General features: G+C 42.8%; 1 pseudogene; it reads left to right on the forward strand.

The window, feature by feature from the left end:
- LOC141072522 (uncharacterized) overlaps window positions 1-13837 on the forward strand; it is a 73656-nt pseudogene that overhangs the window by 21151 nt on the left and 38668 nt on the right.

The following is a 13837-nucleotide window of genomic DNA, read 5'->3' on the forward strand; positions in this document are numbered from 1 at the left end:
TAATATCAATGCTATTATATGCATTATGTAATAATGGGGGCAGGTCAGTGAGGGATCAGCGACCTGTCATAAGCCAATACAGAGGAATATGTAATCAGAGCACCACATAAGTCTCATTGACAGTTACAGGAATCGTTTGATCGCAGTGATTGCCTCAAAAGGTTGTGCAACAAAATATTAACCCTTTCATGCCAGAGCCTGTTTTTGCCTTTGTGACCAATTTTTTCAGCTCTGACCAGTGTCACTCTATGAGGTCATAACTCTAAAATGCTTCAATGAATCCTGGTGATTGTGAGACTGTTTTCTTGTGACATATTGTACTTTATGATAGTGGTAACATTTATTTGATATGACTTGCCTTTATTTGTTAAAAAAAGGAAACTTGACAAAAATTTTGAAAATTTTGCAATATTCACATTTTTTTATGCTCTTAAATCAGAGAGTCATATAGCACAAAATAGTTAATAAATTAACATTTCCCACATGTCTACCATCAGCACAATTTTGGAAACAATTTTCTTTTGTTAGGAGATTATAAGGGTTAAAAGTTGACCAGCGATTTCTCATTTTTACAACAAAATTTACTAAACCATTTTTTCAGGGACCACCTCACATTTGAAGTGTTTGGGGGGTCAATATGACAGAAAATACCCAAAAGTGTCACCATTCAAAAAACTGCACCCCTCAACGTGCTCAAAACCACATTCAAGAAGATTATTAACCCTTCAGGTGCTTCACAGGAATGAATGGAATGTGGAAGGAAAAAATAAACATTTCTATAACAAGAAATTTCCTTTAGACCTAGTTTTTTTTACTTTCGCAAGGGTAACAGGAGAAAATGGATTATACATTTTGTTTTGCAATTTCTCCTGAGCATGCCGATGATACCCCATATGTGGGGGAAATCTACTGTTTGGGCACACTGCAGGGCTGAGAAGGGAAGGCGCGCCATTTAACTTTTTGAATGTAAAATATGCTGGAATAATTAGCGGTTGCCATGTCGTGGTTGGAGAGCCCCTGATGTGTGTAACCAGTGGAAACCCACAACAAGTGACCCCATTTTGGAAACTAGACCCCCCCAAGGAAATGTGTGATGGGCGTTTTGAGCTTCCAAGTGCTTCTTAGAAGTTAATTACGTAGAGCCGTGAAAATAAAAAGTCATGTTTTTTCCACAAAAAATGATCTTTTCACCCTCCATTTTTTTTCCAAAGGGTAACAGGAGAAATTGGACCCCAAAAGTTGTAGTGCAATTTGTCATTGGTGTGCGCCAATGCAAGAGCACTAGGGACAGCGCTAGTACTGGGCATTGTTCCCTGAGTTGGAGACATTTCTCCAGAAGCGCTATTTCTCCTTTTTGTTGTACTGGTCCTTGTGTGTGAGGATGGACCAGAATCACTGCTCATTTCTGATCTATTACTGTTGCTGCTACTAAAGCCCTCAAAATCCACATCGCCATCTGACACTGCACTTTCTTCACTGTCAGAACATAAAAGTGCATAAGCCTCCTCTGCACTATAAAACTGACGGGCCATTTTAACCATTTAACCCTAACAGTAACCCTAACTTTAGTCTGACTTTAGCCTAACAGTAACCCTAACAATAACCCTTACTTTAGCCTAACAGTAACCCTAACTATTGTATTAACTGTAACCTGCCTTATCTGTTTTTCCATTGACAGATGAAGTGAATGCCATTACTCCAGATATATCATCATCCATTCACAGCAAAGATCTGTCATCTGATCCTATGAAACAGGTCCCATCTTCTGATTCATTATTGACTACTAAGGAAAATCAAAGTCACAAAAGAGGCATTAAAACACAAACTGCTCCTAAAGCAAAGAAGTCATATTCATGTTCACAATGTGGGAAATGTTTTAACCACAAAGGGAATCTTTATGCACACCAAAAAACCCACACAGGAGAGAAGCCTTTTTCATCTTCAGAATGTGGGAAAAGTTTTATAAATACATCAAATCTTATTGCACATCAGAGAACTCACACAGGGGAGAAGCCTTTTTCATGTTCAGAATGTGGGAAATGTTTTAATCGGAAATCGGTTCTTAATAGACACCAGAGAACTCACACAGGGGAGAAGCCTTTTTCCTGTTCAGAATGTGGGAAATGTTTTAATAATAAATCCTATTGTGTTAAACACCAGAGAATTCACACAGGGGAGAAGCCTTTTTCCTGTTCAGAATGTGGGAAATGTTTTAACAATAAATCACATTGTGTTGAACACCAGAGAATCCACACAGGAGAGAAGCCTTTTTCATGTTTAGAATGTGGGAAATGTTTTGGACAGAAATCATGTTTTCTTTCCCACAAGAGAACTCACACAGGGGAGAAGCCTTTTTCATGTTCAGAATGTGGGAAATATTTTGCACACAAAGCACATTTTGTTGCCCACCAGAGAACTCACACAGGGGAGAAACCTTTTTCATGTTCAGAATGTGGGAAATGTTTTACTCAGAATTCAAGTCTTGTTACACATCAGAGAATTCACAGAGAAGAGAAGCCATATTCATGTTCAGAATGTGGGAAATGTTTTAACCGGAAATCACAATTGGTTGATCACCATAGAACTCACACAGGTGAGAAGCCTTTTTCCTGTTCAGAATGTGGGAAATGTTTTAACCACAAAGGGACTCTTATTATTCACCATAGAACTCACTCAGGGGAGAAGCCTTTTTCCTGTTCAGAATGTGGGAAATGTTTTAAGCACAAAGGGACTCTTATTATTCACCATAGATCTCACACAGGGGAGAAGCCTTTTTCCTGTTCAGAATGTGGGAAATGTTTTAACCAGAAATGGTATCTTGATGAACACCAAAGAACTCACAAAGGAGAAAAGCCTTTTTCATGTTTAGAATGTGGGAAATGTTTTACTCAGAATTCAACTCTTGTTACACATCAGAGAATTCACACAGCAGAGAAGCCATATTCATGTTCAGAATGTGGGAAATGTTTTAACCGGAAATCACATTTGGTTGAACACCATAGAACTCATACAGGGGAGAAGCCTTTTTCCTGTTCAGAATGTGGGAAATGTTTTACTCAGAATTCAACTCTTATTGCACATCAGAGAATTCACACAGCAGAGAAGCCATATTCATGTTCAGAATGTGGGAAATGTTTTAACCGAAAATCACAATTGGTTAATCACCATGGAACTCACACAGGAGAGAAGCCTTTTTCCTGCTAATGTGGGAAATATTTTAACCAGAAAGCGCTTCTTGTTAGACATCAGAGCAGTCACACAGAGGAGAAACCTTTTTCATTTTCTTAATGTGGGAAATGTTTTACTTGGAAATCAACTGTTAATAAACATCAGAGATGTCACATAGGGGAGAAGTCTTTTTTGTGTTCATAATGTTGGAATAGTTTTAGCCAAAATTGAATCTTCTTAAATGGGTTGTCTCTTGTCATTCCTCATGTTTGCTGACAAAAGGATAAAACTAAGTTTTATTAATTCCAAATATAAAACTATACCCATAATTCATCCCCTGAAGGTTAGTCAATAGGTGACTAAAAGAAAAAACATGTACCCCACAGTTCAGTACAGTACATAGGGTGAGGTGATGTATACACACTCTCCAAGACTCTCATTTCTATGGGTTTCGTCGTCCTCACCAAAGGCGACTCATCAGGAGACTATTTAATATTGAACTATATTCAAGTGAGGCTAGACAAAAAAAAACTAAAATCATATTATCCGAAACAGTCAGAAAACTAGCCCCATATTGGCAGATCCCAGACCTCACACTATATACTGTGTAAGTTTATAAGCCCCTCCAGTGTCAGGAATAGATAGTATGTGACAATACAGTATAATTCTTGTGTTTTTCTCCTATAGGGACTGCCCTAGTTTGGTAATGTAACTGCTGTTAATTAGTAGTGCAGACAAATTGTCCTAGACTAAACTCAGTCTTCAGACGGCCCAATATGTACCACTCAGGGAAAACGTACCTGCTCCAAAGATCATTAGCAGCTTCTAACTAATGGCCATGCTGCGGTCTGTCAGGGAATGAGTGCAATATCGTTATACAGACTAGGGATATGTGCAATCATAATGTCTGGGAGATCTGTGCCATTATTTAGTATGAATATGGAAATTATCTCTGAAAGGTAAGTGTTCCCTGAGCGGTATATACGGTATTTTCACATACTATCTATTCCTGACACTGGAGGGGCTTATAAACTTACACAGTATATAGTGTGAGGTCTGGGATCTGCCAATATGGGGCTAGTTTTCTGACTGTTTTGGATAACATGATACATGATTTTAGGGTTTTCTTCATCTAGTCCCGCTTGAATATAGTTCAATATCAAATAGTCTCCTGATGAATGAATGAATCCAATGAATATTCATTTCTGTTATGTAGCGGCACACGTGACCGCTGGCAGCAGCAGGAAGCCAGTGGCTGACACTGCGCGCTACTGAAGAACAATGAATACTCACCGCTATCTCTGATGAACAGTCCCGGTGAGCACTCCGGCAGCTGTGCAAATAACGCTATAACAACGCATTCCCATGCAATCCTATGGGAGTCCGCAATTGCTGTGCCCATGCCTTGGATTTTTTCGCTGTGGAATCGCATTGCGGTAAAATCCGCACCATGTCCATTAATTTTGCGGAATCTCGGCGATTCCGCTGCTATAGGATTGCATTGAAACGCTCACTTTACACATGTGGCTATGCCCACTATACGTAAAGTGAGTGCTTCATGTGCGGATGGTACCCAGGGTCTGGAGGAGACTTTCCTCCATGCCCTGTGTACCATATTCCTGTAAAAAAAAAATAGAATTAAAATAAAAAAAAATGGTTATATTTACCCTCTGTCGGCCCCCGGAGTCCTCCCGGCCCTCAGCCATGCTGCCAGCAACTCCTGTTCCCAGGGATGCATTGCGCGAATGACCTTTGTGACGTCACGGTTGCGTGACAGCTACGTCATCAGAGGTCATTCACGCAATGCATCCCTGGGAACGGAAGTTGCTGGCAGCGTCGCTAAGGACCGGGAGGACTTTGGGGGCCAACAGAGGGTAAGTATACACATATTTTTTTCTTATTTTTAACATTCTATCTTTTACTACTGATGCTGCATAGGCAGCATCAATAGTAAAAAGTTGGTCACACTTGTCAAGCACTATGCTTGACAAGTGGGACCAACCTGTTTATCACTTTTTCAAGCGATGCTTCAAATCGGTTGGAAAGCGCTAGCATTATGGAAGCTAAAAACGCTTGCAAAATGCTTGTGTTTTGCCGGAAAACGCTTGCAAATTCCGCATGCATTTTACCCACGGCAGGGAGTTGTGGAAATGCTGCAGACAATTTTGCAGCATTTCTGCAGCGTGGGCACATAGCCTAAAACAATTGCTGGCATCGGAGCAGGACGCTGTGAGGGAGCCCTGGGTAGGTAAGTGTAATTTTTTTTTAATATTTTCTGATGGGGCCCTGCATACTAGGATGAGATGGGGGCCCTGCATACCAGGATAAGGATGGGGGCCCTGCACACCAGGATAGGGATGGGGCTATCATACTAGCATAGGGATGAGGGCGATCATTCCTGCCAGGATAGGGATGAGTGATCCATGCATACTAGGTAAGGATGAGATGGCCATGTGTATCAGGATGGGAGTGAAGGGACCATATATACCAGGATAGGGGATATTAAGTACAGAGTTGACCACATTTTTTGCGTTAATTTTTTTCCTAATTTCCTGCTCTAAAACCTAGGTGCGTCTTATCGTCCAAAAAATACGGTATATATTTTTTTTTTCAGTGAACTCATTCCTCATGTTTGGCCTCATTAAGATAAAAACATTCATACTCCGCTGGCGTGCCGGCTCCACTTCAGCGGTGTCGAGACTCACTGTCCCGAGGCTTATGTGAGGTTCTCACATCACACGAGCCCTGCACCCAATCAGCGGCAGCTTCACTGTTCCTTCCTTCGGACGTAGGTGGGGACAGTGACGTCAGCGCTGATTGGGCACAGGGCTCACATGATGTAAAAACCTCAAAAGAGACCCAAGAACACAAGTGCCAACACCGCTGAAATGGAGCCACCATGGGAGGTTTGTGTAAGTGTTTTTATTTTTAACAGGACCAAACATGAGGAATGAGAAGGGGTTGTCCAACTAGTTGTCAACCTTTTTATGAAAAATCCCACACAGGGAAAAGTCATTATTATACCTAGAGTGTGAGAAATGAATGACAGGAAAATCGTATTTTGTTGACCTTCAAAAATAACTCAGATGAGAAGAACCTATATATATTATTCACAGATTGTACAAAAACATGATGCACGCGGCGTGCGTTCAAGGATGGAATATTATATGGGAGTTTTATAGAATAAATTCAAGATGAGAATATTATATGGGAGTTTTATAGAATAAATTCAAGGTGAGAATATTATATGGGAGTTTTATAGGATAAATTCAAGGTGAGAATATTATGGGAGTTTTATAGGATAAATTCAAGGTGAGAATATTATATGGGAGTTTTACAGGATAAATTCAAGGTGAGAATATTATATGGGAGTTTTATAGAATAAATTCAAGGTGAGAATATTATATGGGAGTTTTATAGGATAAATTCAAGGTGAGAATATTATATGGGAGTTTTATAGGATAAATTCAAGGTGAGAATATTATATGGGGGCTTTATAGGATAAATTCAAGGTGAGAATATTATATGGGAGTTTTATAGGATAAATTCAAGGTGAGAATATTATATGGGAGTTTTATAGGATAAATTCAAGGTGAGAATATTATATGGGAGCTTTATAGGATAAATTCAAGGTGAGAATATTATATGGGAGTTTTATAGGATAAATTCAAGGTGAGAATATTATATGGGAGTTTTATAGGATAAATTCAAGGTGAGAATATTATATGGGAGTTTTATAGGATAAATTCAAGGTGAGAATATTATATGGGAGTTTTACAGGATAAATTCAAGGTGAGAATATTATATGGGAGTTTTATAGGATAAATTCAAGGTGAGAATATTATATGGGAGTTTTATAGGATAAATTCAAGGTGAGAATATTATATGGGAGTTTTATAGGATAAATTCAAGGTGAGAATATTATATGGGAGCTTTAGAGGACAAATTCAAGGTGAGAATATTATATGGGAGTTTTACAGGATAAATTCAAGGTGAGAATATTATATGGGAGTTTTATAGGATAAATTCAAGGTGAGAATATTATATGGGAGTTTTATAGGATAAATTCAAGGTGAGAATATTATATGGGAGTTTTATAGGATAAATTCAAGGTGAGAATATTATATGGGAGTTTTATAGGATAAATTCAAGGTGAGAATATTATATGGGAGCTTTATAGGATAAATTCAAGGTGAGCATATTATATGGGAGTTTTACAGGATAAATTCAAGGTGAGAATATTATATGGGAGTTTTATAGGATAAATTCAAGGTGAGAATATTATATGGGAGTTTTATAGGATAAATTCAAGGTGAGAATATTATATGGGAGTTTTATAGGATAAATTCAAGGTGAGAATATTATATGGGAGCTTTATAGGATAAATTCAAGGTGAGAATATTATATGGGAGTTTTACAGGATAAATTCAAGGTGAGAATATTATATGGGAGTTTTATAGGATAAATTCAAGGTGAGAATATTATATGGGAGTTTTATAGGATAAATTCAAGGTGAGAATATTATATGGGAGATTTATAGGTTAAACCAAATACCAACAGAAAATAATCGACCCAAAACAAACATTTATCGGTAAAAAGAACTCTTTATTAGGTAAAGTATAAAAGAATTGCGCCATTTTCCAATACCCGTCACATCTCCATTTTTATCGGTCGTCCATGACAGCACCACCTGAGAGTGGGGATCCGCCCTTCAGGAACAGGAAACCTACAGATACAAAAGGGCGGCACCTCTCCCACGCATCAGTTGGTTTCCTGTTCCTAGAGGACGGGACTTCCTTCAGATCGTCCATCATGGAGTCGTCGAGGGATTCCCAGGCCGGCTGACCGACTCAGGTAGTGGGGGGATCTCCTACCTCGGTCAAGCTCGGGGTACCTGGAAGCGCCACGGTGGGGCTGGGTAGGTCGCCACGGCAGTGGTTAGAGTAGGCGGAGCAAAGGGTCCGGTGGACAGCCGTCTCCAGAATGCGGGCACCAGGTATGTATGCAGGCCCCTCCTGATGCATTTTCCCCCGGGGTCCGGTCTCAAACCCCCTCCGGCCAGGTCGGCGGTTGCGTCCGGTCGCCAAGCGCAGGCTGGCGCGCATGGGGGCGGCGGGCATACCGGAGCCGGGGGCGCCGTGCCGGCTCCTTTCCGCGCGCTCCCGCGGCCTCTGACGCGCGGCGGAAGTGACGCGGTGGAAGGGGCGGGGCCGGGAACGCCAAAACCGGAAGTCGGGTGCCGGCCGACTTCCTAGTGTGCGCCGCGTGTGCGCCGCGATCCGGGGGGACGCGCGGTACCCGAGGCGGTGGGGGGGACGGTTCATGCGGGGGAAGGTCGCGGGAGGGTTCCTGGGGGAGGTGCCGCGCCAGTGCCCTGCTGACCGGATACTGGGAGGCCTTAAAGGGCAGGAGGTGATGCTGCCGGGGTGCTTCTGAAGGCCCAGCGATGGATGACAGAACCCCCATAGAGCAGCAGGACGTGCAGGAGCACCCACAGAAGGAGGCCTCGGTGAAGCCTCATACGAGTGGAAGCGGACGAGTGAGCAGAGCCGCAGAAGTTCCTCCAGTCTAAAGGATTCCCCCTGCCTCCCTCCGTGATCCGGTACCTGCCTCATCTGCATGGGTAAGAGATCTCCGTGAATGTACCCTGATGCAGTGTTCCCTTATGCTGGTTTCGCAGGGGAGGAAAGCTACAGTAAAACAGAAGCACAGGGAATGTGCGCTCTGTAGTTGCCCCTTACCAGACGGCCACCCCAAAAGACTATGTCAGCCATGTGTGCGACAGACGGTAGGGGTTGGAAAGGGACGGGGGCCCAGGCATAGACTGACAGGCCCTTGCACTCTCCCCCATCCTTACAGGGACAGAGATGAAAGCCCTATCTAAAAGGGACTCTTCTAGGGGGAGAGAATTTAGTTTCTCAGGGTCGGAGTCCTCAGCTGCCCCTAGGAACAATTACTCCACGGATTCCCCGGCCTCCACTTCATCCTCTTCGGATGAAGACTCAAGCCGATTCTGCTTCCCATTAGACCAGATGGACAAGCTAGTTAAAGCAATAAGGTCCACCATGGCAGTAGCAGACTCAAAGCCAGCACAAGGGAGTCCCTAGAGTGGTGGCTAGAAAAGGATAATTTGTCCAAAGGGGTTCCCTGGGAGTGTGACATATCCCCCATAGTCACTACGGATGCTAGCCCTTCCGGTTGGGGGGCTCATATGGGTGAAGTCCTAGTCCAGGGCCTATGGGACCATCACCAGATAAAAATGTCATCTAATTTGAAAAGAACTGACAGCAGTAGAGCAGGCAGCTAAGAAGTTACTTATGTATCTGCAGGGCCATCATGTGCGAGTGTTCTCTGACAATTAGGTCACAGTGGCTTGTGTCAACCACCAAGGTGGGACTCGTTCCAAACCCCTGAGGAATGTGGCAGAACGGTTGTTCCAACTAGCAGAACAGCCATTCTAAGCTGAATGTGCATGCCCTCGTCAGAGCGCAGCCGTTAAGCAGCTTGAGGCCGGGCCAGTACCGGCATGGGAGACTGGCTGGGAATCCCCTGTCCTGTTGACATGCCGCAACCTACTAAAACAAGGAGAATGGTCCCTAAACAATTCAATCTTCGACCTGATTATACAAAAATGGAGACAGCCAGAGGTAGATCTCTTCGCCACCAAGGAAATTAAGACTATTCTGCTCCCAAAATCCCAGAGAGAACCCCCTGGCGGTAGATGCCTTTCTGATAAAGCGGGACTTCAGGCTAGCATACGCCTTCCCTCCCCTATAGCTACTACCCTTGGTGTTGAGAAAAATCAAGAGAGACAGAGCAAGGGTCATAGTCATTGCTCCATTTTTGCCCAGGAGGGCATGGTTCTCATGCCTCAGGACCATGTCGGTGTCCGATCCTTGGGTTCTTCCGGACATCCCGGATCTCCTATCCCACGGCCCAGTCTTCCACCCTCAGGTGGCTGGCCTACATCTGACGGCGTGGAGTTTGAGCGGGCACTCTTAAAAGAAAAAGACTTCTCCCCAGACTTGATTAACACCCTACTTAAGAATAGGAAGGCCATTACTACCAGGATCTATGCTAGAATTTGGAAGAAGTTCCTGCAGCGCTCTGAAATAGTTGCTGGGGGTTCAACTCCAATAAATCAGATCTTAGAGTTTCTTCAGAAAGGTCTGGATATGGGACTTTCCACTAGTACTCTTAAAGTACAAGTATCAGCTTTGGGGGCTCTCTTTAGCTGCAACATCGCAGGTAATTACTGGATCCGTAGGTTCATTAAGGCAGCAGGTAGGTCCAGGCCAGTAGTGAAGGATAGATTCATGCCATGGGACTTGAATCTAGTCCTTACGGCCATGATGGAAGCTCCATTCGAACCTATTTCATCAGCTTCCATTAAAAATCTGTCCCTCAAAGTAGCCTTCCTGGTAGCTCTAACCTCAGCTCGCAGAGTAAGCGACATCCAGGCATTATTTAGGCGTCCTCCTTATATACAGGTTAGGACGGGTAATACTCAGACCTGATCCGGCGTACTTACCTAAAGTGGTTTCTAACTTTCATAGGACTCAGGAAATAGTCCTTCCATCCTTCCTCCCTAATCCAGCTAATGAGAAGGAAGAAAAACTACATACCCTGGATGTTAGGAATTGCCTCATAGAATATCTGGCAGCTACCGATCCTTGGAAGAAAGATAATGCCCTATTTATTTCCCACCAAGGCCCTAGGAAAGGTTGTAGAGTGTCAAAAAATACACTAGCCAGGTGGATTAGAGAAGCAATTTCTGTAGCATACATTTCAAAAAGGCAGGTCTCCACCTGGGAAGCTGAGGTCGCATTCCACCAGAGCCATGGCGACCTCGTGAGCCGAGAGATCAGAAGTCTCCATCGACCAGATATGTAAGGCGGCTACTTGGTCCTCTCCGAGCACCTTTTATAGTCATTATAGGCTAGACCTGGGTGCTTCCACAGACCTCTCTTTTGGTATAAGGGTGCTGCAGGCTGTAGTCCCTCCCTAAATAGTTATTACTCTCTGTAATTCTCTCAGGTGGTGCTGTCATGGACGACCGATAAAGTCTTAGTTACTCACCGGTTAACGGTATTTTTCGGAGTCCATGACAGCACCCGTATATTCCCTCCCTTTTAGTCTATTTTGGGTGTGCACTCCTGCCTCTTATACGTACACGGGTAATTTAAATAGTCGTGTATAGTATTGTATATAAGTTATGCTATTAACCATTGTGGTCCTCTGTGCTCTGTAATCCAACTGATGCGTGGGAGAGGTGCCGCCCTTTTGTATCTGTAGGTTTCCTGTTCCTGAAGGGCGGATCCCCTCTCTCAGGTGGTGCTGTCATGGACTCCGAAAAATACCGTTAACCGGTGAGTAACTAAGACTTTCGTGATCTTGGGTTGGGTGAGGGATTATTTTTTACGTGCCGAGCTGACGTTTTTAATGACATTTTGGTGGAGATACAATTTTTTTTGAACACCCGTTATTTAATGCAATATTGTGGCAACCAGAAAAACGTAATTCTGGCGTTTTGATTTTTTTCTTGTTATGCTGTTTAGCGATCGGGTTAATTCTTTTTTATAGTGATAGATCAAGTGATTCTGAACACATCGATACCAAATATGTATATGTTTTCTTTTCTTTTTATTTTGAATGGGGTGAAAGGGGGGTGATTTGAACTTTTATATATTTTTTTTATATATTTTTAAAAACACTTTTTTCTTTTTTGTCATTGTAAGACATACAGCATTGTATGTTAATTAACCAGACGACTATTTTTAGCAAACAAAGAATAATAGAATGTTATCTGTATGTTGGCTTTCAAATTTAAGTGTTGATTTCTGGTTGGTCAAGAAAACAGACTTTTGTTTGTGTAAGCCGGTAATATTGACTTTTATTGTGCGCTCATCCTTGATCACTAGTGATGTTTGCTGATATGCTAATTATGCATTGTGTTATGGAGCCAGTTTGTTGGCTTCTAAAGCAGAGAGGGAAAAACTATGCAAATAGTTAAAATAATCAAGTAATGCTATAAAATAATCTCATCTCCATTCTTACCCTTTATGTAAATACTGAATGAGGGACACTTGTTAAGTCTAAAAATAGGTTACATAACTCTGTATAAAGAGTAAAGAGACAGAGAGAAACAGCCAGAGAGATTCTGCCAAGACATCCATACATCCTAAAAGGACCAGAGACAGGACAGCAGACATTTTACATCATGGCTACATTATGAGGACACAGATCTATCATTCTATAGGAAACAACCTAGGGGTTTTCAGCCTGGGTTAGAAGAATACAGGTCTGCTCTATTGACCATTGATAAACCATGGATATGTTTGGAGACGGGTTGTGATCCTCAGATCAATTGGCCTTGTACCTTGTATGGACTCAATGGACTGCCATCTTCCTACACTTGTTGTCACCTCCTCTCTGTGTGTGGGCCACAGGTGGAGTAACCGACCCTGGAAGATGAAGCCAGGTTGTGATACTCGGATCAACTGGCCTTGTATGGATTGTCATCTTCCTACGCTTGTCGTTACCTCCTCTCTGTGTGTGCCACAGGTGGGGGAGTGACCCTGGAAGATCTGTAGTCACAGCTGCTATTATCCCAGCGGGTCAGTGGAGGGTGAGACTCTGTAATGTGCCCCATCTTGGGTATTTTGCTGGGACTGTTCAATGTGTTATCTGCCTGTTTTGTGGTACAATAAAGCATTGCCCACACTGTTTTACCCTCACCCTGTGTTGTCTGAGTAGCATTTTGACCACGTTAAAATGACAGCGGGAGTTTGGCAGGACGATCTTTGGTCCATGTGGTTTCGGCTAGCGGACCGGAGCACCCACTACTTCCCCATGTCTCTACAGGCATGCTTCAATAGTGTCCATGGGAGATTAGAAGCTGCCATAACCCTATCGGCTCTGCTACATAGAGGCAATGACCAGATCTCCTGTGTGTAGCTCACTTGCTATGAGCGCCGACCATATTGTCAGCGCTCATAGGATCCAGCAATGGCAAAACCATAGAGGTCTTTTGGAGACCTCTAGCTGTCATGCCAACCCAAAGGTGACCCGCGATCACATGACAGGGTCACCGATGGGTGGAATTTCCGGTCCATCATGTGCCGGAAAAAAAACGTGGGCTCAGTGCTGGAGCCCACATCAAAGGGAGGGAGTCCGACATCAAAGTACATTTACACCCAATGTCGGAAAGGGTTAAAGGGGATTGTTTTTACAGAGACAGAAGTGGTAATTAATCATGTATACATACAAATAATTACAGAAATACACAGCTTCTAATGGTAAATAGTATAGAGTTACCACAAGAAAATATAATTTGTGTAAACCATGTGTAGATATAAAAATTCAGGTAAATGTCAAATGTTGTAGCGCTATCTAGTGGCCATGTGCGAAAGTGCCATCATAGAGTAACATGTCTCCTAAGAGAGTGTCACTATCAAGGTAGAGATGAGATAAGTGCACCGTATTTATTGAGTATAAGATAAATCCATACATAGATATATGGAACCGGATTGTAGATCTGTCACTGGATATCAGTGTATAAGGGGAATAGATCCTGTGCACTTCCCAGGTCAATACGATTAGTCCCCAATACCCACAATTTTAAGCGTGTCCTGAAAACGCATTTATTCAGACTGGCCTATCGCCTCAA

This window comes from Dendrobates tinctorius, unplaced genomic scaffold (genome assembly GCF_039654945.1).
Source record: "Dendrobates tinctorius isolate UK_male_01 unplaced genomic scaffold, ASM3965494v1 ptg000274l, whole genome shotgun sequence".
NCBI classification, from domain to species: domain Eukaryota; kingdom Metazoa; phylum Chordata; class Amphibia; order Anura; family Dendrobatidae; genus Dendrobates; species Dendrobates tinctorius.